The following is a 24,880-nucleotide window of genomic DNA, read 5'->3' as shown; positions in this document are numbered from 1 at the left end:
TGATGTAGCCATTTTTATCCCACCCATTTACAATGTTTTTATTTACTGATTCGGGTATGGCTACATGATGTCTTGCACTTCTTTTTAGACTTTATTTTGAGCCAGTAATTCAGGATGGAGAAACTTCTTTCTGATGCTCTCTCAACACGAATGGGTCCCCAACATGGTCAGCTCAATATTTTATCTAACATATCATGGGAAACAAAAAAATACTCAGGGAACTAATATGAACTAAGATATCTTAGCGATGCCTTATGAAGAACGGCTAAGGGAGCTGGGCATGTTTAGCCTGGAGAAGAGGAGGTTAAGGGGTGATATGATAGCCATGTTCAAATATATAAAAGGATGTCACATAGAGGAGGGAGAAAGGTTGTTTTCTGCTGCTCCAGAGAAGCGGACACGGAGCAATGGTTCCAAACTACAAGAAAAAAGATTCCACCTAAACATTAGGAAGAACTTCCTGACAGTAAGAGCAGTTCGACAGTGGAATTTGCTGCCAAGGAGTGTGGTGGAATCTCCTTCTTTGGAGGTCTTTAAGCAGAGGCTTGACAACCATATGTCAGGAGTGCTCTGATGGTGTTTCCTGCTTGGCAGGGGGTTGGACTCGATGGCCCTTGTGGTCTCTTCCAACTCTATGATTCTATGATTCTATCTGGCTGTAAATCTCTCTCCCTGTATTTTGTCTGGTCAAGAAAGTGCCCAGCAACTTGACAATATACTGATGCAGCAGAGCATTATAAAAAAATTAAAATCTGTAAGGGTGTGTTTCAAAGGGGAAGTATAAAAGGCATTGGGCTATCACCAATGTCAAGTCTCTTTTTCCTACAGGTCGGCAACATGGAGTACAATTTATTTCATGTCATGACATTATCATCATCTGTATGTCCCTCTTCCCACTGCATAACGTTGGCTGATGCTGATGGAAATAGAGAGGTGTTTGCCAGAATGGTGTCAGAACAGCAGGTAAGTTGTAATATTTGCTATTAATTAATTTTTGTGTGTTTTAATTAGTTGTGTTTACTGATAATTTGTTTGTTTGTTTGTTTACAATGAAGCAGTATATAACATTTATAAAATAAAGGAATAAATAATCACTTATTCCCCATTTATCCAAACAACACAAAGATCTGGGGGAAATTATTTTATTTTGGATTAGATTTGTGATGTGCTTATAATATCAGTTTATTTGTAAAATATAAAAGCAGAGCTAAGTGGAATCAAATAAATCTGAACGGGGGGGGGGGGGTATCCATCATTAATTCTCTTACTGATTCTAAGCAGAACAGTGCCTGCAGCTCCCTGACAGATTTCGCAAAGCCTGGGTTGGTGAACTTGTGGTCCTTCAGATATTCTTGGACTCCAGTTCCCATCAGCTCCAGTCAACATAGCCAATTGTCAGAAAATTTGGCAGTTGTAGTCTGGAGCCACCCCCTACCCAAAGGTTCACGGATCTCGGGAGAAGGGTAATAGCTTTGCGCTAGAGCATCTGCTTTGCATGAAGAAAGTTATAGGTTCATTTCCCAGCATCTTCAGATAGGGCTGGGAGAGACCCCTGCCTGAAACCCTGCAGAAACACTGCCAATCAGCATGAACAGCACTAAGACAGATTGATCAATGGTCTGGGCCAGTATAAGGTACATTCCTATGCTCCCATGTGTTTCTAAACTGTTTCTCTACCTTTCCCACGTGCCACTGTGCATCACTTTAGCAAGGAATGGTGGAGAGAGAGACTTCCAGCCATCAAGGAATATGGATGTTCTTTAGTTTTATTCCTGACAGGGCTGGCCCTTGGCATTTTGTTGCCAAGAGCAGACCAGGAAATGGCTTTCCCCAGTCAAGGTGCATTAGGCAGTATATTGGACCCAGAGAAAGAAAATATCACATGCACCTCTCCCTAGTAGTATAAATACAATACTTTAAGTAACTAATGATGCCCTTTCCTCCAATTACACCCAAAATAATCTGCACTGGGTAGCTGCCTTACTCCTTGTCAAGCAAAGCCACAGCTCAATTCATTTTAATCACGAGATGTTATCCAAATTCATTACATTGTCTTTTTATCTAACAAACATTCCCTCCAAATGTTTAGTGACATTATATAGCTGTATCAGGCCAGTCAGATTCAAATTGTTTCCTGCTAACCAAAATCATGGGGGACTTGATTAAGGAATACAGTGGTACCTCGGGTTAAGAACTTAATTCGTTCTGGAGGTCCGCTCTAAACCTGAAACTGTTCTTAACCTGAGGTACCACTTTAGCTAATGGGGCCTCCCGCTGCCACTGTGCCGCCGCTGCACGATTTCTGTTCTCATCCTGAAACAAAATTCTTAACCCAAGGTACTATTTCTGGGTTAGCGGAGTCTGTAACCTGAAGCGTCTGTAACCCGAGGTAGCACTGTACATATTTCTGCAGGGAACTGTACACTTTTATAAGTGCATATAGTGATGCCCACTAGCTATCATGCATGCAGCCACATCTGACTTCCAAACATCCAGCTATCAAATTATTTATAACCAAAACAGCAACCATCTAATATGACCTGGGTTGAAACTTTGGGGTGCAGGCAAAACAGTTCCTTAGTGAACCAGACTGCAATACTTTGTTAGATCATAGAGGCAACTACTGGAAATATTCATCAGATGCTTTCATTCCAAATTTGCCAGAGAATTTAAAAGTGAGGAAAAGTGAGGTTACTCAATAGGTGTTCCAATTCTACAGAAGAATCTAAGAGGGCACAGAATCCTGTATACTAAGCATATTATTGATCAACCTTCACAGTTAGGAGCCCTTTGATTTAACTTCATGCCCTCAAAATGAGATATCTGAAAAAGCCTGTCATCTTAAACATCAGCTGAGATTTTGTCCTTAAAGGACAAAGCTGGAATGAAGACAAACAAGCTAAGAAGAGCTCTGACATTTGCCGTCAGCATACAAATAAATGGATTTCTCCCATCCAATCCAACTTTTGACTCAATGTATCTAGGCAACAGAAGCCTTTTAATTCAATAACAGATGTTCAGACCTTACCCTATCCACAGACGCTAACACAACATTCCGTCAGCCACAGCAAGCATTGTTGGCTTTATATTATTATTGGGGTGGGGTGTTGTTCTTTCGTACTATTACTAAAATAATCATTGATTCATTTGGCATTCTGCTGAGCTCGGTATATTTAAGTTCATTTAGCATGAAAAATCTGTTCCATGTTTACAACTTTCTGCACAGCATATGATCTTATATTGCAATAATAGACCGAGGCACTTGTCAAAATAACAGAGAATGATGATTATGCCTGTCCCGTTAGCTTCCTGGGAGGCAGACTGTGCAAGTTCAAGCTACACATAACAGCTATTGATTGCAACTGCCTGCAGCCCTTGGTGAAATTCTGTAACTTCAGAGGACTCCAAACAAATATTGGTTCACCCTAGCCAGCTGTAAAGCAAAAGCACATTGCCCTACCTTATATAAAAGAACCTGGCCTAGGTTGCATGCAATATATTTGAGGAACTGACATTTCTGGTGAAAATAATATATGTCACACCCTAGTTTGCTTGGCTGCCATGGATGCATTCCTTCTTCAAGCTAGTTTATAATGTCCAATGGTACACATAGAAGCTACTTCTGTCTTGTTAATTCATAACTATGTGCATAGCCATAGTGTAGTTTTAAAACAGTAATAAGCATCACTTAGAGAAAAGTATTTTCTGCCAGAAAACATGGTACCAATTTTTTAGGTGTGTTCGCTAAGATAGATTAGACGTTGTATGGTTTTGTTATTAATGCTACAGACACATTGCTTGTTTTCAAAAAATGAAATAAAATGAATGAGCAGTATATGCCATGCCAAGGCTGTTCTTCAAGAGTGAAGCTACTGTTGTTTTATAGTATCAAAGCATGTCTCCTCTTACCTTGTCATTGAGGAAGAAATTGAAACATCACTGGTGCAAATCAATACATGTACTTTGATGAATTGATTACAGAGGCAGAATTGAAATTTTAGAATACAGGGAAGAAGCAACATAAGCAGAGCCTGAGATAAAATTTAAAAAGCACTTTGGGGGCTAGAAAGCAATATTTTTTACAAGCCAATGTGAATTATTTCAGTTTTCCCATATACATCTTCTTTCAATTTTCTTTTTCCCCAGGATCGGCACACAAGAAAGCCTCCAGTCTGATGAAATGATATAATTAGTAACCTACAGGCAATATGACTCCAACAACAACAAAACAATAGCAGCAGCAACTAGTTTTAGTACCAATTTCACTTCCTGAAACTTCCTTGATAATGTGTTACTTAGGGCAAATTCTAAAGGCAATGCTCATAAAAACTACTGATGGTGATGCTTTGGCTGCTTCAAATGCTATAAATTTCTCACTAGGAAAGGAAATCCGTGTAGGAAGAAACATGCAGCCCACAAGCAGTGTGTTGCCTATGTGTCACTGTGTCTACTATGTCACTGTAGGTATAAGCAGCAGTAAGTGTCATGGCTTCTGAGCACATATATATATACAGAAGTATGATCTTACACTGGAAGTCCAAAATGTTGTTGCTTAAAGGTAAAGGTAACGGGAACCCTGACCAGTCGTGACCGACTTTGTGGTTGCGGCGCTCATCTCGCTTTACTGGCGAGGGAGCCAGCGTACAGCTTCCGGGTCATGTGGCCAGCATGACTAAGCCGCTTCTGGTGAACCAGAGCAGCACACAGAAACGGCGTTTACCTTCCCGCCGGAGTGGTATAAGCACTGTAGGTATAAGCAGCAGTAAGTGTCATGGCTTCTGAGCACATATATATATACAGAAGTATGATCTTACACTGGAAGTCCAAAATGTTGTTGCTTAAAGGTAAAGGTAACGGGAACCCTGACCAGTCGTGACCGACTTTGTGGTTGCGGCGCTCATCTCGCTTTACTGGCGAGGGAGCCAGCGTACAGCTTCCGGGTCATGTGGCCAGCATGACTAAGCCGCTTCTGGTGAACCAGAGCAGCACACAGAAACGGCGTTTACCTTCCCGCCGGAGTGGTATAAGCACTGTAGGTATAAGCAGCAGTAAGTGTCATGGCTTCTGAGCACATATTTATATACAGAAGTATGATCTTACACTGGAAGTCCAAAATGTTGTTGCTTAAAGGTAAAGGTAACGGGAACCCTGACCAGTCGTGACCGACTTTGTGGTTGCGGCGCTCATCTCGCTTTACTGGCGAGGGAGCCAGCGTACAGCTTCCGGGTCATGTGGCCAGCATGACTAAGCCGCTTCTGGTGAACCAGAGCAGCACACAGAAACGGCGTTTACCTTCCCGCCGGAGTGGTACCTATTTATCTACTTGCACTTTGACGTGCTTTCGAACTGCTAGGTGGGCAGGAGCAGGGACCGAGCAATGGGAGCTCACCCCGTCGCAGGGATTCGAACCGCCGACCTTCTGATCGGCAAGTCCTAGGCTCAAGACAATCCAAATGAATCCAGATGAATATCCGAAACTTCAGCAATACATTGGTAAATACTGCCAACCACCTAACTGTGACTGTGGATATATATCAGTGAATAGAGGCAAAGTGGGAAAATGCTTACCCCACCCTGACTTTTAGACAGTCCTGAACTTTATCTGGGATTCTCAGCATTCACATATGAATGTTGACTTTCGTCATTTTTTGTGTGTATTTACTATAGCAAACTTATTTTAACTATTTTTCCCTGGTGATGATTTATTGCCCTCCTCCAGGTATAATTCATAATTGAAGCTCTTTTCTTCACCATCACCAGGCTAGATAATGGTGGTTAGGGCCCTGGTGCAATTATAAAAGTAATACATACACCGGAATAATGAAGTAAGATAACACAAAATAAGTCTTGAGGTATCTTAAAGACTAAACATTTTATTACAACATAATCTTTTATTGACTACAAAAATTGTCCAGTGCTTGTAGAGTTTCACAACTTGCAACAAAGCACAAACAAAAAACAATTTGCCAACCTTAACAAACAAAAATGAAAATACTCTAAGTATGCGCGGTTTCACATTTAAACTGACTTTCACTTAACTAATCCTTGTTTTTATTCACTTTATTCACTCCCTTTGGGCCAGTCAACAACTCTCAGCCTAGCCTACTTCACACAGCTGTTGTGAAGGTTTTTAAGGAAGGTATTCTAGTCTTCATCCAGCTTTTATATGAATAATCCATGCATTTATGGCTTTACAGAGGTCACTGAACAAAAATACTTCTTAGCCTAGATGGCCTTCAAGATGTTGTTAACTACAGGTCTCAGCACCCCTCATCATTGGTCATACTGGCTGGGGCTGGTGGCAATAGGAGACCAGCAACATCTAGAAAGTGACAGGTTAGTCTCTGCTGTCTTAGGGACAGCATTTTAATAAAGGGGTGGGGGAGGAAACAATAATTTCCACCAAACTGAAACATTAAGAGAACTATTCCACTTTGAAAAGCCTTCCATTTTCCTCTGCTCCTTTTTTCTAGCTCCTGCCATAACTCAGCTTTCAGTAAAAGTAACCTTCTTTTCTGTCTACTTCTAGCAACTATGCTGATTGGCTGCACTGAAGCTCTGAAAAATGCTCAGCCACAATCAACTCAACAGGGAGCCTGTTTGCAGCCTACATTTTAGTAAATTAGTGCTATAACTTATCAATTTTAGTATAAGTATAATTATAAGCGTCCAATCTACTTATGCAGGTGCCAATGGAAAAGAGGAGGATGAAGAGCTCAGTTCAGATCCCAGAAAAAGAGAGATAAATGGTGCAGCATTGTGGAACTCTGTCCTACATTTGTATGCATTGTGACCCACTGAGTGTATCTGTGAGAACAAGAGTGGGGTCACAAGTCTAAGACCTCTCTCGCCACCACTTGAGGAAGGCTAAATCCTTATTAAACACAAACTGGCATGTATCTTGGCAAGAAGATGCAATGTGTCACAGCATCTCTAGGTAGAAGGCACACAGTCTCTACAGGTAATGCTACACTAGGGTAAGGATCTTCATAATCTTCACACAAATGATTTGTTTTCAGAGTCCAGCTTGTAAGTTAAGAATAGCAAAGAGCTTTGGGAGCCAGTCATAAATAATGGACAGGTTTGAACAAGAACTACTTGTGCTATCCTATTTTACATTCTGCAAACAATTGACAGCAACTTATAGCCACTTCACAGAGCACAGGAACACCAAAAGTGACATGATGTACTAGCATCTTCACCTGGCAGATGTAGAGATGGATGGCATTCTCTCTTTTTGGGAGATGGAAAAGGATAGCAAAAAAACTCTTTTAAAGTGTGCCTTTCTCAAACAAGTTTCAGACACTCAATCAGTGTACCTGTAATCCTCTTGGTTAAGCAAATCTGCTTCCATACCATTCAAAGCCTTCTTTTCATTCCACTTTTAAAAAACAAAACAAAACAAAAAATAGCAGGCAGCATCACTGTTGGTAAATGTTAAATGATTTCCTTGAGATGCCAACCATTTTACAAACAGCAATTTATGACAAATTATAAGTCATTTTAATAATCTTGATTTGATGATGAGTCTTCCAGATCTCTGTAAGCCATGTGCCATGCAATTTGCAAAGGCTGTGTGTTTTGATTAGGGAGAACTGGTGTTTATTTAAGCTTCTTTTTCCAGAAACCCTTCACTGATGTGCATTTGTGAACTTCAGTGCCACCATCTGCTGCTGAATTCAGTCCCTTGGGCATGGACTTGAATTTTCCTCTCATTTCCACTACAAACAAGAAAGCCATCAGGCTTTTGTTAGCCTCAGAATTTGCCCAGCTCTGGAAAGTCATTTCCTTCCAGCAATTATATCATGCCTTTATACTTACAAAAATAATCAAGCCAGCTTACAGCCACTAAACAAATAACAAAATAAACATTTAATAATCCAGAGACCGATTTCAAATGAGTTATAAATGTTATACAAGCAGCAGCTAGGCCTTATGAAAGTATCTGTGAAAAAGCAACTGGAAGAAATAAAATTATCTCTCATCATTTTTTGAAAAGTATACAGAGGTGTAGCTAGATTTGTGCACCACATCTTGAAAGGCAGTCTCTGTCTGGTACCCACGCAATATCCCTCCAGCCACAAGGGGATCTAGAGAAAGGACTTGGTAATGGATGAAATGCAGGCTGGAATTTGAGGATTAGTTTATATAGCCTCTTAACAAAAAGAATGAAATTCTATAAACGCATTATTCTACTCCAAAATTATTCAAGGGCTTCTGACACTGAAAGTGTAGATGCACCTCCTCCTGGGGAAATTATAGCAAACTGAAAAGCCAATTCTATAAAGAGAAATTCCTGATACCGCATCAGATGCAATTTACTTAATGAGTAATACTTTGAAATTGCAGTTTATTCATCTGAAACATCATTGCCTTTTTGCCTAAAGAAATCTCACTTGGAGTTGTATGTCATGTTGTTTATTCTTCCAGGAAGAAAATCCCTTGGCCTCACTTCACACAGTCTGGGTGATAAGTTTCTTTTAAAGTTTTTCTGCAGGTGTTATAGGCTACATATAGCAGCCAAACAGCTATGCCTCCTGCAACAGACTAACTTGGGTACTTTCCTAGAATTTATGCCTGGCAAAATTACTGAAGTGGTACACTAAGTGAAGGAATTCAAAACAGAAAAATCTTTGAGTTAATAGACCCCATTTCTTATTTAAACAAATAATAAAAAGAAGATAGGTTTTAATGTGCATAAAGCTTTTTTAATGCTACAATAGATAACATTATGCCCTTATGGCATGGAAATTATTATGAATCTTTTCCTTCATAAAACAGACACACGGAGAAGATTGTTATTGGACAGCATTATTATCAATGCTTTGTATAGGGATGTATTTTCATATTTCCTCTACTTTAACCAGTATGTAAGTTTATTAAAAAAAATTAAAACAAAAAACAAAATGACCTTTCCTTCATGACCCTCTCATCCAATTCAAAACATTCTCTGTGTACATTTGGTTACTTTAGTTCACACAGGGATCCATCTAATGAGAATCCAAAATCCAAGGTACAAACAAGGCAATCATCACTAATATGCAATGCACCATTATAAGAATACATTTATATGTGCTTTATATATAATGGTTATAGCTAGTATTGTAATATGGTACTCGTTACAATCTTGTTTTCTACATTCTGTTCACAAATCTAAATGCTTTGAATCAAAGAGTGCAAAAACCTGCAACAGTAAGAAAATGTCAATGGAGATAAAGCCTTTTCAAATGCCTGTTAGGGATCCACAGCCAGTCTGACGTACTTTACTGCCTGAGACAAAGGAGAAAATGCACAAAAGCTGACCAGCCTAGCAGCTGAATCTTACTTCAGCACTGGCAATTGAAAAATGTCTCCACCGCACCTTAGAACAACAGACTAGGTCAGGGGGTTGAGGGCAGACCATGTGGCACACACAATACTGCCCACTCCCCAGGACCACCTGAGATGGCTTCCTCATTCTGCCTCATGGCAGGGTTGGCTTTTTTAGGGATCTACAGTTCAGCAGATAAGCTGTCATTGAGGCTTAAGAAAAGCTATTCCAAGAATGCACTCCTCACACAACTAACATGCTGAGACCATTTCATATAACTTTTTGCTAAAGTTAAGTCTAAGAACAAACACATGCAGCTTTATTGTTAGGTCAACACACTGAGAAAGAGTCAACAACTTAACTATGCACTTACTTAGAGCCACTCAGCACCCCTTGCTTTCCTTCAGTATAAAACTCAAAAACTAAATGGCTGACATGAAGTTTAACTCAAGAATATGACTTACATTATGAACTTTACAGCAATCTCTTCTACAGGCATTTTGGAAGTCCCAAGACCAGATCCTGTCTGAGCTGGATAATAAGAGGACTGCCATTTTCATGATAATTTGGTTTTAAAATGTAGACATGAAATAAAGACTGCAACCAGCAAATGTTCTAAAGTTTGGGAAGGTCAAGAAGGTTTTGTCTGAAGGTACATCATGCCATCACCTTTGCTGTTAAATGCAAACCAAATCACTGTTCTTCTGCATCCCTAAACTGCTCCCAGTATCTGCAGCATGAACAGCATAAATATGATTGAAGCCAGAAGCACAAGCCATATGCCACATGGAAAACACATCTTCAGAAATCTAGTTTGAACCTGAAGTTCCTTCCCTCTTCTTTAAAAAAGTTGGGTTGGGTTCATTTTATTATTATTATTATTATTATTATTATTATTATTATTATTATTATTAAGTTGGGTTCATTTTAGCTTCTAAAAATAGTAGACATGTAAGAGCATATATTTATTAGAAAAACTATATCCCTATATATTTCTACAGATGACCCTCTGAGAAAATGAATACTTCCCACAATAATCAAGAGATTAAAGAAAAATTCACTTCTACCAAAAACCTTCCAGTGGTCTAGTGGGAATGCCTGGTGCATAATCCCAGATTGTGACTAATTTGCTATCTAACCTTGCATATCAAAAAATAAAATGCAATTAACAATGTGTCACCAACTCTGCAAAAGCTAAAAATAAACAAGCATGTAAGCTTGATTGCATATGTACACTGCTGTAAAAACAGATAATGTAGCTTAAATTCTAAAACTCAGTGGATTTTGTATTATAACCTTTTGAGACATCTACCATATGACTTGTAGTTTAAAAAGGTGGCTTTCCATTTAAGAATTTCCCAAGCCTGATTACAATAGAACAGCAAATAATCTCTTGTTATTTGTTTTTAAATGTAAAGGCCAGCAAATATACCCAAGTCAGTCCATCCATCCATTAGCAATAATCATTATGAACTGTAAAGAGAATAGGTCTCTCAGTGTGAAAATCGGTGATTCTCAGAAGATACATCCTCATTTATAGCAATAGGTTGTCCATGTTGCTTTGCACAATAACCTCCATATTTGGAGAAGAAATTATTATTGACACTGGCAAATGTATTATATTATGGGGTTTAGGGCACAACTACCCCCCCAAATGGTGTACACAATTCATAAAAATACAATAGTATCCAAAACCATCATATTTAAAAACACTCTACCACCTTCTTAAGATTGAACACTATCGATTTTATTATGGTAACTAATGAAAAGCGATTTGAAATTAAAATGCTTTAAGGCTTTTCCTAAAGCTTAGCAAATAAGAATATATACTCCTTGAAGGAGTAAATTCCACAGCCATGGGCCCAAAGAGGCCCTGTTCCTAGTACTGTACCCATCAACCTAACACCTCTTAGCAACAGGATAAAGAGCCAGCTTCAGCGGTTCATCATAAAACTTGGGCATGCAATTGTAAGAGGTCCTGATGTCTGGTCCTATGGGGTTATCCATGACCATTGGCCCTGCTTACTAGGGCTGAGAGGAGTTGAAGTCCAACAGCTTCTGAAGGGCACCACATTGACTAGCCATGGTCTAGAGCTTTAAAGGCCAAAATCAGCACTTTAAATTGGGTCCAGAAACCCAATGTTGGCTAGTGGAAACAGCATAAAAGCAATGCAGTGTGTTCCAAATGCCCTAGGGCTTTTGCATTCTGTACCAACTGGTGCTTGTGAACATTACAGTAATACAGCCTAGATGTAACCAGTGCATGTGTCATTGCAGCAAGATGCCTATTGCAAAGAACGGCCGTCTTATTCGTGTTCTCTGCCATTCAGGAGTTCTGCAAAGAAATTGTACAAAAACCTGCAGTTTGCTACTGAGTTTCTTTGGGAAGAAAAATATGTCAAATGTTATCAGAATCAACAACACTCCAGGGTATCATCATCATCCCCACCATGTGTTTCCTGGTTGCCCTAGTAAGAATTATGCTACCAGATATTACCATATCCATCTTTAATGAGGGCTGCTATGCACTATAATCAGAGCTAGAGTAATCATGTGCCATTCAAACAGGAGTAAGCAAACCCTTAACATCATTAGCGCTAAGCATCAGCTCTGTGACACGATTGTGACTAGATTATCACATAACAAATGGAAATACACATGCACTTGATAGCCATAAAAGCAGTATGTTCTTACAGTTAAGTGTTGTCACCTCCAACAAATGGTTTTAAATGATACTGCACTTGAATGTCAATACGGTGTTCAGTTATAGCCATTTCACTTATTAGCCCAAGAGACACATAAACACATCAAGAAGATATTTAATAACCAATTATATTATGAATTATTGATGGATGATACTTGAGTTATTCGAGCCAGATCATCATATAATAGCTAGCAGAGCGTGAGGAAGCTACATGAACGTAAAAAAAAATATGAATCTCTACAACAAGTACTTAGAATATTGCATTTATTTATTTACAGCATTCATATGCCAGTTTTCCTTTATATTTATACAAAGGTAGCCTGTGAATATAATGCAAATCAATCCCATCTGAAAAATATACAACTTATTTTTTATTTTTTTTTTAAAATAACTTTATTTTCCCTTAATCCAAAGATCAACATTTTGCATATATCTCTCTCACTCTTTTGAAATAGAAGCCATACAAAAAAAGCCAGGAAACACTTCCAGTCAGCAGGTCTACCTTCCACAAATGCATTTTTAAGTTCTGAAGCAAAGTCTGCCCACCAGTTTAATCCAGTTTACAGTTACAACCCAACAAATGCGTCCCCACTTCTGCACACGCCCTGGCATCGCGGTTCATTCAACCTGGCCATTGGCCCCCATAATGAAGACACTCTGAGCCTTTGGGCAGCTCTGCAAGGAGCATCCAGTAGCATGCTGTGGGGTGGGCTCCGCAGAGGGGCAATGCCCCACCCAGGGGACACAGAGAAAGAAGCAATGATAAAGCAGCACAACACACCCACACCCAAGGGAGCTTGCACCCTAAGCCCATCTGCTTAAAAGTGCTACCTGGAGGAAGGTTTTGAGTGAGGAACACTCTCCAAAAGGACAGCAGATGCTCCTTCATCACAAGCAAACCCTGCAAGGAGGCTAAAGAGCAGCTTTCCAAGAAAACCCATGACCATGCAAGCACCAGTGGTAAAATCAGACCCCCCCCCCCTTTTTGCTGTGTCAATGTTGTCCTCACAGGAGGTCTGCAGTAGAGTCTACCCTCCACGGACTTAACGGCTGAGGTCCTCCAGAGCACCCCCCCCCTCTGTGGGGCAGATGCAGCAGCCATAAAACTCCCATGAAAGCTGGCTCTTGGGCTGTGGAGGACCACACAACTTCAAGGACGGTTTGTGCTGCCCTGAATAAGGCAGATCTGAGGCAGCCAGTGAGTTGCAGTTTCAGACCATGGAGCAGACACAACGGCTGGTGCAGCAGAGGCATCATGTGGCAGCTGCCGTGGCAGAGTTGGCCCCGCCTCCCCCGTGCTGGAGGCGCAGCTTCCCTGCTTTGGAGAGGAGACGGCTGTCTCTAGCAGTCCTCGCCTCTGCCGGCTCAAAGGCGTAAGAGCCCAGAAAGAGGTTCGGGGGGAGGCTGCTGCCAAAGTAGAGCTTGCTGTTGGAGGCCACGGCCTGGTACCTCATCAGCTCCAGGAAGGCAGGTGTCAGTTTCAGCTTGTTCGAGGCAGCTGCTTTCTGGGCCATGTAGAAGTTGGCGTCAGCCTTCGCCTTCTCTCGCGCCAAGAAAGCCGTGTCTTCAAGCTGAGAAATTTGCTTCTCCATCAAAGTCTCCATGACCCTCTGCTGGCAATGAATCTTTGCCACCTGAGCCGCCTTCTCTGCTTCTATGACGGCCCTTTTCCTTTCCGTCTCGGCCTCCTTCTCCACCACTCTCTGCTTCTGGGTCGCTATCAGGAGCTTCGTCTTCTCTGCTTCCACAAGTTCAAAATCTCTTCGGATGGCTTCTGGGATCTTGGGCTTCGTCACACGCACTGCCTGGATGGTGAGACCTGGAGCCATGGCATTCAGATCCTGCTGCAGGGCCAACTTCAGATTTTCATCTATTTGATCAAAGAGCTCAATGTAGACCTCCTGGAGGGTGTGGGCACTGCAGAACTGGTTGAGCTCATGATGGACTTTGTTGAAAATGAGGGTCTTGTCATAATCTGCAGTGTAATTCTTCACAACATCGTATACTGCATGTGGAGCCAACATGTTCACCACCTCTATCCGATCAATGTAGATCATGACTCCTCCACTGGTCCCGCAAGGCACGTTTTTCACCTCGTCGGTTTGCAGCGTGGTCTGGACGGCTCTGGGCGTGGTGACGAAGGGCAGCCTGAGGTGGTAGCCCGGGCCGCTGAGGGTGGCCAGCAGCGCCCCGCCCCTGTAATAGACGGCCAGGTGGCCCTCCTGCACCTGGTGGACGGAGGCGCCCAGCAGGAGGAGCAGCGCCGCCGCCGCCCCGGCCAGACTGGCCCCGGCGCTGGCCCAGCGGGGCGGGCGGGCGGGGCGGAGGGAGCGCGGGGCCGGAGGGGCCGGGCCGGGCCAGCGGCGGGCGGCGTCCCCCTCCCCGGCCAGGCCGCCGCCGGAGGACATGGCGCTGGCCAAAAATATACAACTTAAAACTGATAGCGTTATAAAATAAATGCCATAGCCACAATAGCCAACAAACATGTCTTCATATACTCATGGACAAACTGGATACATATATATTAATAAATTAAGATTAACATGAACAATAGGCAGATATTTTGCATAGTCAAGAGTGAAATGTGTAGACTAAAAAGTCCTGTTCCCTGACACAGTGAAAATTTTGAACACCAGCTTTAGCATGAACCCAGAAGGCATAATAATATTATTTAAGATGTGCTACAGTTACAATAGCATGTGCTGCAATGTTCAAGCAGGCAGCACTGACCCCTCTCTCACTCCGGATTCTTCATTCAGACAATAAATACTATTACATAGGACAGAAGTACCCAAATGGTGATCCACAGACCACCAGTGATCTGTGAACTTCATTCAGGTGGTTCACAATATGTCTGTGAGGAACACATCATTTGAATTCTATAGAATCTTTAGAATTCAAAATGTAATACAGTAGTACCTCGGGTTACATATGCTTCAGGTTACATATGCTTCAGGTTACAGACACCGCTAACCCAGAAATATTACCTCGGGTTAAGAACTTTGCTTCAGGATGAGAACAGAAATCATGCTCCGGCGGCGCAGCGGCAGCCGGAGGTCCCAGTAGCTCAAGTGGTGCTTCAGATTAAGAACAGTTTCAGGTTAAGAACAGACCTCCAGAATGAATTAAGTTCTTAACCCGAGGTACCACTGTACAATAAAATACGATGTAAGAAATGAAAGAAGTGATTAAATTACAGTAAGCAGGTACAGTAAACTTACACGGTGGTTACGTTCTGGAGATTGTGCCTTAAGCCAAAATCTCCTATACTCAAAACACATTGGATGCAACGGCAGGTGGGACTGCCACAGTGGGGGACAGACATTTTGATGCCCACACCATTTCCACCTCCTTTTTATTTTTCAAGTGCCATGTGCATAAAGCTGAATGTGCACGAGTTAAATGTGATTAAGTTGTGGGCTTACTGTATAATTAAAAACCATATAGCATTTAGCTCAGGGTATTACAATTGCTACAACAGGCAGAAAAAAATCATGAAGAGGTCTGCCAAGACCCTCAGCAATTTTCAAATGGTCCATGGGGGGAGGACCAATGATAAAAAATCAAGGCAGCAGATATTGTAAATGGAGACATATCCATTGGCTATCGTGGCTAAAACATCTATTTTAAAGCTGAATGTTTTGTTGCATGGAACAGATTTGCCTTATAGTCAAAGGACTCCTTAACTACTTTGTATTTATAGGTTATCGGTCAGGGAACATATGCACTTTTTTTTGTCACTGATTTTCATTTAGCAAAAGCTGATAGCAAAAGTCACATAGGCAGTATTAATTAATCAAAATGCTAATGCTAGCCTACTATAACTTCCTGCTACTAAGACAGCCATTTCTTCCGGTTTACCCCACCTCTATGTACCTCCATTTCTGCTGTTGTTTGGCCTGTGCCAAATCTTAGATGGTAAGCCTCTCTGAGCAGGGACCTCTCTTCTTACAAGTAATGTTCTACGTAGACTGAAGGCACTAACTACAGGCACGAATAATTCATGAAGGAAATAGAATTATCAGAAAATTACAGCAGCAGCATAATGATGCTGCTACAACATCAATAGCATATAATCAATATGATGTTGTAGCATCATAGCAGCACGGGGAACAAGGCATAGCTCAGTGGTGCAGCATCTGCTTTACATGCAGAAGGTCCCAGGTTCAATCCCTGACATCTCCATGTAGGGTGTAAACAACACAGTGCTTGATGGATCAAGGGACTGGCTTAATTTAAAGCAGCTTCCAATGTTCCTACATCTGTGGCAGCTTACTGAGTTAACTGTCAGAGTGGGCATTCAATATTTCTTCCTCTACTGAATTTCAAAATCATTTAAATATAATTTAGCATTGTTAAGGTATAGATAAAATACAAAATCAAAGAGGGGGGTGAGATCCCTTTAAAGCACCTCCAACCAGTGCAGCTAACTAAGCCACATGCTTTCCTCATCCTCTGGCACTAAGCAACACAATTCCAAAACAAAATATACTAGATTCATACTTCAAAACGTTTATGCCATTATTTCTGCTCCTAAGAGTGCTGAACCTCAGGGAAAAACAACAACATCCCTCTGTACACTTCACTGGCCCTCCTGCATTAAAGTCATTGAAAGCACTGTGTGAAATGAGCAGAAAGATTTTACTGAGTCTTGAGAGCTTGACCTTTTCCTGCGTTAACTGGCTTGCTGGTCAAAGAAGGAACGATGCAGTTGCCGCCTGTAAACTTTTTCTCTGAATGTTATTCATCATTATTTTTTGTTTTGGTAACAGCTCCCATGTGTTCCCCACCACTACACACACATACCCTGGAACAATGCTAGGTCTATGGCAGGCTCCCAGATTGGGGTGGCAAGCGACAATATTCCTGTTGTATTCCTGTTAACCATGGCTTCTGCAGCATAAGGCAACAGCAGAGTTGGGATGGGCAAATTTGTCAATTTTGGTTTCTCTCAGTTTCTTATTTTTCCAAACTTAACTTTTCAACATAATTTTGTCATTAAAAAAAGTCCTCATGAAAATTCAGCAGCATTTTAATGAGAATTTCTCCTAACATGTTTGTATGCAACTTTACCAACTGTATATATGTTTGCAAAAAACAAACAAACGCTAAAATAATGCATCTTTGTATGTTGGTCTCACTAATCGTTGCGTTTTATGGACACTGAGACATTTAGCGCCTGAATAGTTGCACTGAACAATTTGGAAAAGTGCATATTTCAATTTTGAATTAGGTAGCCTTGCCTTTAATACAAGCTGAACTGAATTCCTCCCCCATTCCTTCTTCTGAGAGGTCCCCTATTGCTGGGCCAGAGCTGTGGGCAAATGTCTTGTTCTCACATAGAGGAGACTATTCCAGTCTGCTTCCATGGTAACCCAAGCCAGGAATTCTTATGCCAACACACCTCCTATTTAACACCCCAGAAGCTTTCTTTCTCCCCTGAGGGCAAGTTCAAAACTATAACTATGCACTTCCTTCATGGAATCTGTTTTTGGCTAACCCAAGCCTGAAAGGCAAAGAGGAAAGTCATTCTATTTTATGTTAAACATTCGTTATGCAGAGTTAACTCTTGCTCCTATCCTGATCGGATGTGAGACAACACAAATGAAACATTGCTGTCTCTGTTGCGCGCACACAAAGCAAGTATTTCCAAAACAGATAAAAATACAGAACAACTTCAAGAAATACACTCTTTCCTCAGCATTCCTATTGAGAAGAGTGAGGAGGATGCATACATTCCTTGACATATTTACTAGGCTAGTGTGAAGGCAGAAGGCGGGTGGTGACAGAAAACTTGATTGATTTCTTAGTTTTATACAGTAATTATTAAGCAACAAGCTCTTATGTACACAAAGTACAATGATGGCACTCTAATAAGCTGTAACAATTTTTTTCATAAGCTCTTCAGCCCAAACCACCCACATGTATGGCACAACTGTCTGCCAAAATCTGCTACGCATTTTATTCTGCCTGAGGAATGACTCTTACTAACCTCTCCCAGCAACATTTTTCAAACTGAATAGCTCCGACCAACACTGGGGAGTATGTGCTTTCTGGATGAGGACTCCAATTTGATTTTTGAAGTGGCCCTAATCAAGCCAAGTGCTCTATTTATTGCAGAGCAAATGGTTTTGAACCAAGTGTCCTCTGCAGTGCTACAGCATGAGAGGAGCCATGCAGCCAATGCACAGCTACCTCCCATAAAAGCAAAAATGATCAAATTAAACTTTTTTTTTCAAATTATTCCGCCCTCCCCCAACTCTTTCCTAAACCTGCCATCTGACACTGGATATGTCACTCTGTGCCTAAATGTCCCTTCTCAGCCTTTGCCTATTACATCTTCTAGGCAAAGCCCTGCCATTCATCACCAGCAAAACAACAACTGACTGACATGGCTGACAACTGAAGTAATAAATCTCTGCAGTGTCTAAACCTCCTCTTCCCTTCTGCAACCTCTTTGAGAACTTAATTCTGAAATCAATTATCTCCCCCCCCCCCAAAGTGGCATTTACTTTTCTTCATCCCAAGGCAGCTCTCAGGGACTCAGACTGATATAATGCTTTCATCCACAGTATACTTTCAGCATAATTCCCACAGAAAGAAGGTGGGGGAAGAGGTGGGAAATATTGTGTCAGAAGTGACAATCTATGTTATTTCCTCTTTCTTGAAATATATTTAAATCTCACTAGCTGCTCCCCAAGTAACTTTTCTAATACATTTGTATTAAAATGCCACCCCCCACTCTCTGCAAGATTCTAGGGGGTTCCAGGCACTCACTCTGGGTTCATGTTTCTGTTGAGAATCTAGACACAGCAGAGGCTGTTGTAGCTTTAAGAAATACGATCTATTCACAAATTTACACCTGAAGTTAAATAGAGAGATCTTACAGTGTGGTCATCTCGAGATAGGTTTGTTCCCCACAGCAGTGCAGCACTGGAGTCCAAGGCATCTCTTCCAGCCTGCCTTCAACCAGCCTGCTAAAAATGGTTCTTAGTTCTCCTCCTTCTTCCCAGCATACCTCTTGCCCAGGTAACTCCTCCCCAACCATCTCCTATCCCAAGTCTAGCTTTTTAGAGGAAGTTTCCCCCCACTGTGAATACAGCCTGCTCCCTATCACCTTGGCAACCTCTGTCTTTCACAGACCTGAGACCCTTTGTTTGATGTGCTAATGACCTGCGATCAGCACCTGTATCTGTTAATGGTTTTGCTCTTAACTAGCCAGCCAGGCTGGTTTGCATAAGCTAGCCCAGGGATTTCTTTTCTGGTGCAGTTTTGAAGCTTGCATTTTTCATTCATATTCCAAATATTAGCTAGATTCTGGCATTCATAAATTTATTGAGTTTGAGGGGTTCCTCCCAACCTATAACATGATATTTTTCCACAAAGAAATGTCCAAATAGCTAAGAATGCTACCCACCAATAAAATGCATTTACCTTTTTCAAAATTAACAGTTTTCACAGAACCTCTAGTTTATATCTTCTCCCCTTTGTGCTGCTGTCTCTTCCTATCTTTATCATAAAACACCCTGGATATGCTCATACTCACCTATTGCACTCATCATAGTTGGTCTGCACCATGGATTTTGTGGTGCACTTTCAGCAGCAGATCTCACAATGCAGAATGATAGTACATGTATGAGAACATCAAGGTCCCGACTCCCAATAATATGTTTGGGGCAGGATGGTAATGCAAAAAGAAAGAGTATCCAAGTATGTTGATGTCCCTCTACCAGTTTTGGCTTATACTTCTGGTTTACTGTGAGTTGTGTTTTTGATAGAATGTAGTTGCAATCCTATTTTTCAGTTCTGATGAAATACCCAGTACTTCCCAATGAATTTCTCAACCAAACCATTCCACAAACAGTTCATAGAGGAAAACATTTGTATAAGCCAGATGAGTCGATAGAAACCTTATTCCTCCACTTTATGGGGAAAAGCTGTGTGTATGTGTTTACCTAATGTCATATTTTCTTACGAAATATAATTGGGAAGAACATCAATTATCCATGACAACATCAGAGTTCCAGTATAAACGATGCATCCTAAGAAACACTCTTTACAATTAGGTTATACTGGTCTTTGGGTTTTCGTTATCTCAATCAATTATTTACAGCACACATCTTCTGCAAAAGAAGTCTCATTGAAACAGCAGCAATAAGCTTTTTAAAAATTTTGTCCTCAGTCATAAAAAACTCTGCATCAAAGAAGAGAGCACCGCAGAGCAGGAAGATTCTTCTGTGACCTCTGTGTGAATTTCCTTTGCTCTAAACGAGCTGCTGCCCATTTCAATCCTATTGCAAAAATGCTGTGTGTCTGATCAGCTGCAGCTAAACTTCTCTTACTAAGACAATGAAACACGGGAGACTAAAGTACCGAGGGGGTTCCTAATTACTGCAAGTTGTTGTTGCTGTTGCTGTTTTGCAGTGACTCAGCCCTTTAAGTTACTTTAGCTAGATGGGATTCCATATGTTGGAATTTAGTTACAATCAAATGATGGTGCTAGAACAGAGGACTACCGTATGTTAAGCCTTTCCTACTTGAAGTAAGGAACATGGGTGGCGCTGTGGTCTAAACCACTGAGCCTCTTGGGCTTGCTGATCAGAAGGTGAGCAGTTTGAATCCCCGCGACAGGGTGAGCTCCCCTTGCTCGGTCCCAGCTCCTGCCAATCTAGCAGTTCGAAAGCACCCCAAAAAGTGCAAGTAGATAAATAGGTACCGCTCCGGTGGGAAGGTAAATGACGTTTCTGTGCGCTGCTCTGGTTTCGGTATTCTGTTGTGCCAGAAGCAGCTTAGTCATGCTGGCCACATGACACGGAAAAACTGTCTGCGGAGCAGACAAACGCCAGCTCCCTCAGCCTGTAAAGCGAGATGAGCGCCTCAACCCCAGAGTCGTTCGCGACTGGACTTAACTGTCAGGGGTCCTTTACCTTTTTTTTTTTTTTTTACTTAAAATGAGGCCGAGGCACAATAGACTTTTAGAGGTCTACCACAACTCAGGAGTCCTTCCCCAGACCATGGAAATCTGCTCCAAGACCCCCAAAGCAATGTGTGAGTAGCAGCATTCCTATCCTCAGTAAACTGCTATAACAGGGGGACCTGGGAGCATCCTAGGCTGACCCTTCTGCTCCCAACATATTCATGAAACAGGCACTTAATAGTCCAGAAAACAATAACAAATCCTCAATTCTGTTTGCTTGAATCTTTAGATGGCTTGGGACTTTTAAAAATAAAAATAAAAACCATAGTACTATTGGTTGCCAAATCCTCATTTCTCCACTTTGCCCCTCAAATACTGTTAAATAACTGAGCACAGCAGGGATTATAACAGCCTCTCTTCAATCAAATTAATATTAAAGATAAAGCTAATTCTGTGGCAGGCAGTGAGCATAGGAGGCTCCTTCCTTATCTAATTTGCTGTCGCAGAAGTAATCTCTGCTATTAATATTACTGAGCAGAACATGCCAAAAAAATGTAAATTCATAGCTTCACAGTGGACATTCAAAAAAGGCATACTTGAGGGAATTAGTCTATCCCTTATTTTCAAGTGTCTCTATTGAAAACAGAAGCCTTGACTGAAGCACAGTAGACAGGATTGGGTAGCAGACCCGCCCAAAGTGGAATGACACACATACACTCGGTGTGGTATGTCTGCTGCCAACATTGTATACCTTTCAATATCACTAAAAGGCCTAACTCTTTGCCCAGGTCTATGGTGGGTGTTGAATTATTGTGTTAGTGTCACTGACTTTATCATCAGCTGTTTGTTTATTGTTATATCCAGAACTCGATGAAAGCTGGGCAATACTTGTCAGCCAATGACTTTATTTATAATTCAGGGTGGGAGGAAGCTTCATAACTACACATGTGATTTTCACCAAACCACTTGATATAATTGCATGTTTGATACAATGGTCCTGCTTACATGTAACTATGACTTAGCATTAAAAGCAAACATGCAGGTTCCTGGAGAAGATATTGTGGCTGCTTTGCTCCTGGCTCCTGTCAATCTGCTGATGAATGGCACTGAGCTAAGCTATGGTTAGGACAAACTTTGGTTACAGCTCATGGTTTCTCTGGAGACAACTAAACTATTGGCCTAGGTTAGGATAACACATTAAACCAAACCATGGCTTGATTCAGCTTAGTGCAGCAGCAGAATGACCAGAGAAAGAGCAAATGTCTGTAACCTCTCCTCTAGGAGCTTCCCCATTTGCTTGCTCATGTTAAGCCATGGTCTGGCCTAACATTACATGCAAACCAAATTATTGTAAGCCAGAGAACAAAACCTTTAAACAAATATAATGCAGCATTCATAATCAGAATTCTATGAAAGATGTCCAAATTATACCATTTAGGGAAACTTTGTTTTGTTGTATGACAAACAGAAAGGGGTGTTATAATATTCTATTCAGACAAAGAGACTTCTCAAATAGACTAAACCTTAAGGTGACCAGGTTTTAGGGCAAATGCGGCACTAAAAAATATAGTTCTGATATTTTTGAATTATGCTATCCACCAGAATTTATGATGCTTTGCAAGGCTCATTTGACACAATTAACTTTACATGCATGAGGAACTGAATTCATTTCAAAATGCTATGAATATGTAGATGTCATGAATTCTGGGTTGTGAAAAGCTGATGAAGACACTATTCAAATTATTTATTGCTTCTGACAAATCTCTCAGAAAAAAATAAGGTCATATTTACTGAACTGTCTGTGAAAGAAACTGTATAAATATTGGAGCTTCATACTATTTGCACCTAAAGCATAGACAGCCAAGTGTCTTCATTTCAAATTCATTCCCCCCCCACCCTGCACTTTATCTAATAAGTGTACAATAGGAGCCTCCAGGGTAATCCTGATGGTGATCTTTTATTCCACAACAGATCAAATGTCATGCCATGTACAATGGCATGACAGGATATTGCCATGAGTTAAATGAAACTTGGGTGGGGAAAAGCATTTCAAAGGCAAAGAATGTGACTGTTTCTGAACTATCTCTCAAGTGCGAATGCAGATAAAAAGCTAATTGAAGAGAGTATCTCTCAGACACCCCAAAGCGCAAACAGAAATGTTTCAACAGATACCTTTTCCAAAGGTGCTTCCAGACGACCTGCTTACTGAGCATTCACCCTGATTTGTTTGCAGGAAGATCAGATGATATGAGACAATTTGATGAACATTCACTCTGATTTGTTTGCAAGGAGCCTAGAGAATGCAGTGTCAAAGCAAGCGTTATCCCATACTTTCCACTGCATTGTCCTTTTGCTTTCCTCATCTAAAATATGTCCAGACATTTGGGGAAGTGGGTTTACTGCCCAAGCCCTCCCATTCATCTAACCTGAACTTGCTGCAATGTGGTTGAATCCCACCTGAAGATAGCAACAGTCTGGATATACTCTTAAGTATAAATGTATACCAATTTAGGGTACGTTCCTTATCCCATATATTGTTCCAATGTGGTATTAATTGTTAGTAAGGGGGTGGCAATAGTGTGAGAGAAAAACATTAAGATGGCATTGTTCATTCATTTATGAGCTTCAGTGGCAGACAGGGTGAACACAGTCTTCACTCCAGTCCCTGCTGCTGCATTTAAGCCAGCTGCAATTTGAGCCAGGCCACAGTAGGCAATAAATTGTCCCACCTACCTACCCTCCCTCCCTGTAAATTCGGCTCTGCATGTGTATGACCCAGCTGTGGAGTTCAGTCAGTTGCCGTATTCGGGACCAAACAGGAAACTGCCTGTAGACGTATTAGGCCCATTTGGGGGGGGGTTGCCTTCCTCATAGCAACTGTCACAACTATGGCAGAAAAAAGGGAACTAGGTTGGATCCTTAGCCTAACCCAACCAGTGAGAGAGCCTCTCCCCTTGGGCATGTAAAAATCTCAGGGTACCCTAGTAAAGGGGTCTGGGTTGAATATTCTGTCTGAAGATCCAGGTGGGGGCTGATAGGCCATAGAGGCCTGGAGAGGGTCACTTTAGTTGAGCTGCATCTTGACCCTTAACCCAGGACCAACTCTTCTGAATAATCATCCAGCAGTTGGGTTGGATTATTCAGGATACATATCCAATGCCTATGCCAAAGCCTACTGTCATCTGTAATCAATAAAGTTGTGGTCAGTTTAATTCCAGGAGTTTGCCATGTTGTTTTGTTGCTCCTAAATTACTATTTCTTCTTGGCTCCCAGGGCACACTGCACATGGGCCCACAAAGATTATTTAAAACTGAGGAGACAAAGGGGAAGAGCTATAGTGGAATGAAGTTTGCTGGGATTTAGTTACTCTGTAAAAGGAAGGAGTGGTTTTTCTTGTAGAAATGAGGCAAACTTAATGGGAAGGGCTGAAAGGCATTGCTTTAGTTTCCAGAATCATGACATATTATGCTCTGTCATGCATGTTGTTCTAGTTTTATAATTGCACATCAATACTGTATACAGCCATAGAGTCAGTCAGCTTTGTATTGTTTGTAACCAATAACCGTTACAATAAAAAGGTAAGGTAAAGATACCCCTGCCCGTACGGGCCAGTCGTGTCTGACTCTAGGGTTGTGCGCCCATCTCACTTAAGAGGCCGGGGGCCAGCGCTGTCCGGAGACACTTCCGGGTCACGTGGCCAGCGTGACAAGCTGCATCTGGCGAGCCAGCGCAGCAAACGGAAATGCCGTTTACCTTCCTGCTAGTAAGCGGTCCCTATTTATCTACTTGCACCCGGGGGTGCTTTTGAACTGCTAGGTTGGCAGGCGCTGGGACCGAGCAACGGGAGCGCACCACGCCGCGGGGATTCCAACCGCCGACCTGACGATCGGCAAGTCCTAGGCACTGAGGTTTTACCCACAGCGCCACCCACGTCCCTAACCGTTACAAT

General features: G+C 41.6%; 1 protein-coding gene and 1 pseudogene across 12 annotated transcripts in view; both read right to left on the bottom strand.

Annotated features, from left to right (window-relative positions):
- KCNIP1 (potassium voltage-gated channel interacting protein 1) overlaps positions 1 to 24,880 on the bottom strand; it is a 573,342-nt gene that overhangs the window by 236,325 nt on the left and 312,137 nt on the right. The window lies entirely within an intron of this gene.
- LOC309336290 (erlin-1 pseudogene) lies at positions 12,379 to 14,422 on the bottom strand (annotated as a pseudogene). The gene has a single exon. The product of its transcript is annotated as an erlin-1 pseudogene (transcript).

This window comes from Podarcis erhardii, assembly GCF_964252035.2.
Source record: "Podarcis erhardii genome assembly, chromosome: 2".
NCBI lineage: Eukaryota > Metazoa > Chordata > Lepidosauria > Squamata > Lacertidae > Podarcis > Podarcis erhardii.
This window is presented reverse-complemented; position numbering and strand designations above follow the sequence as displayed.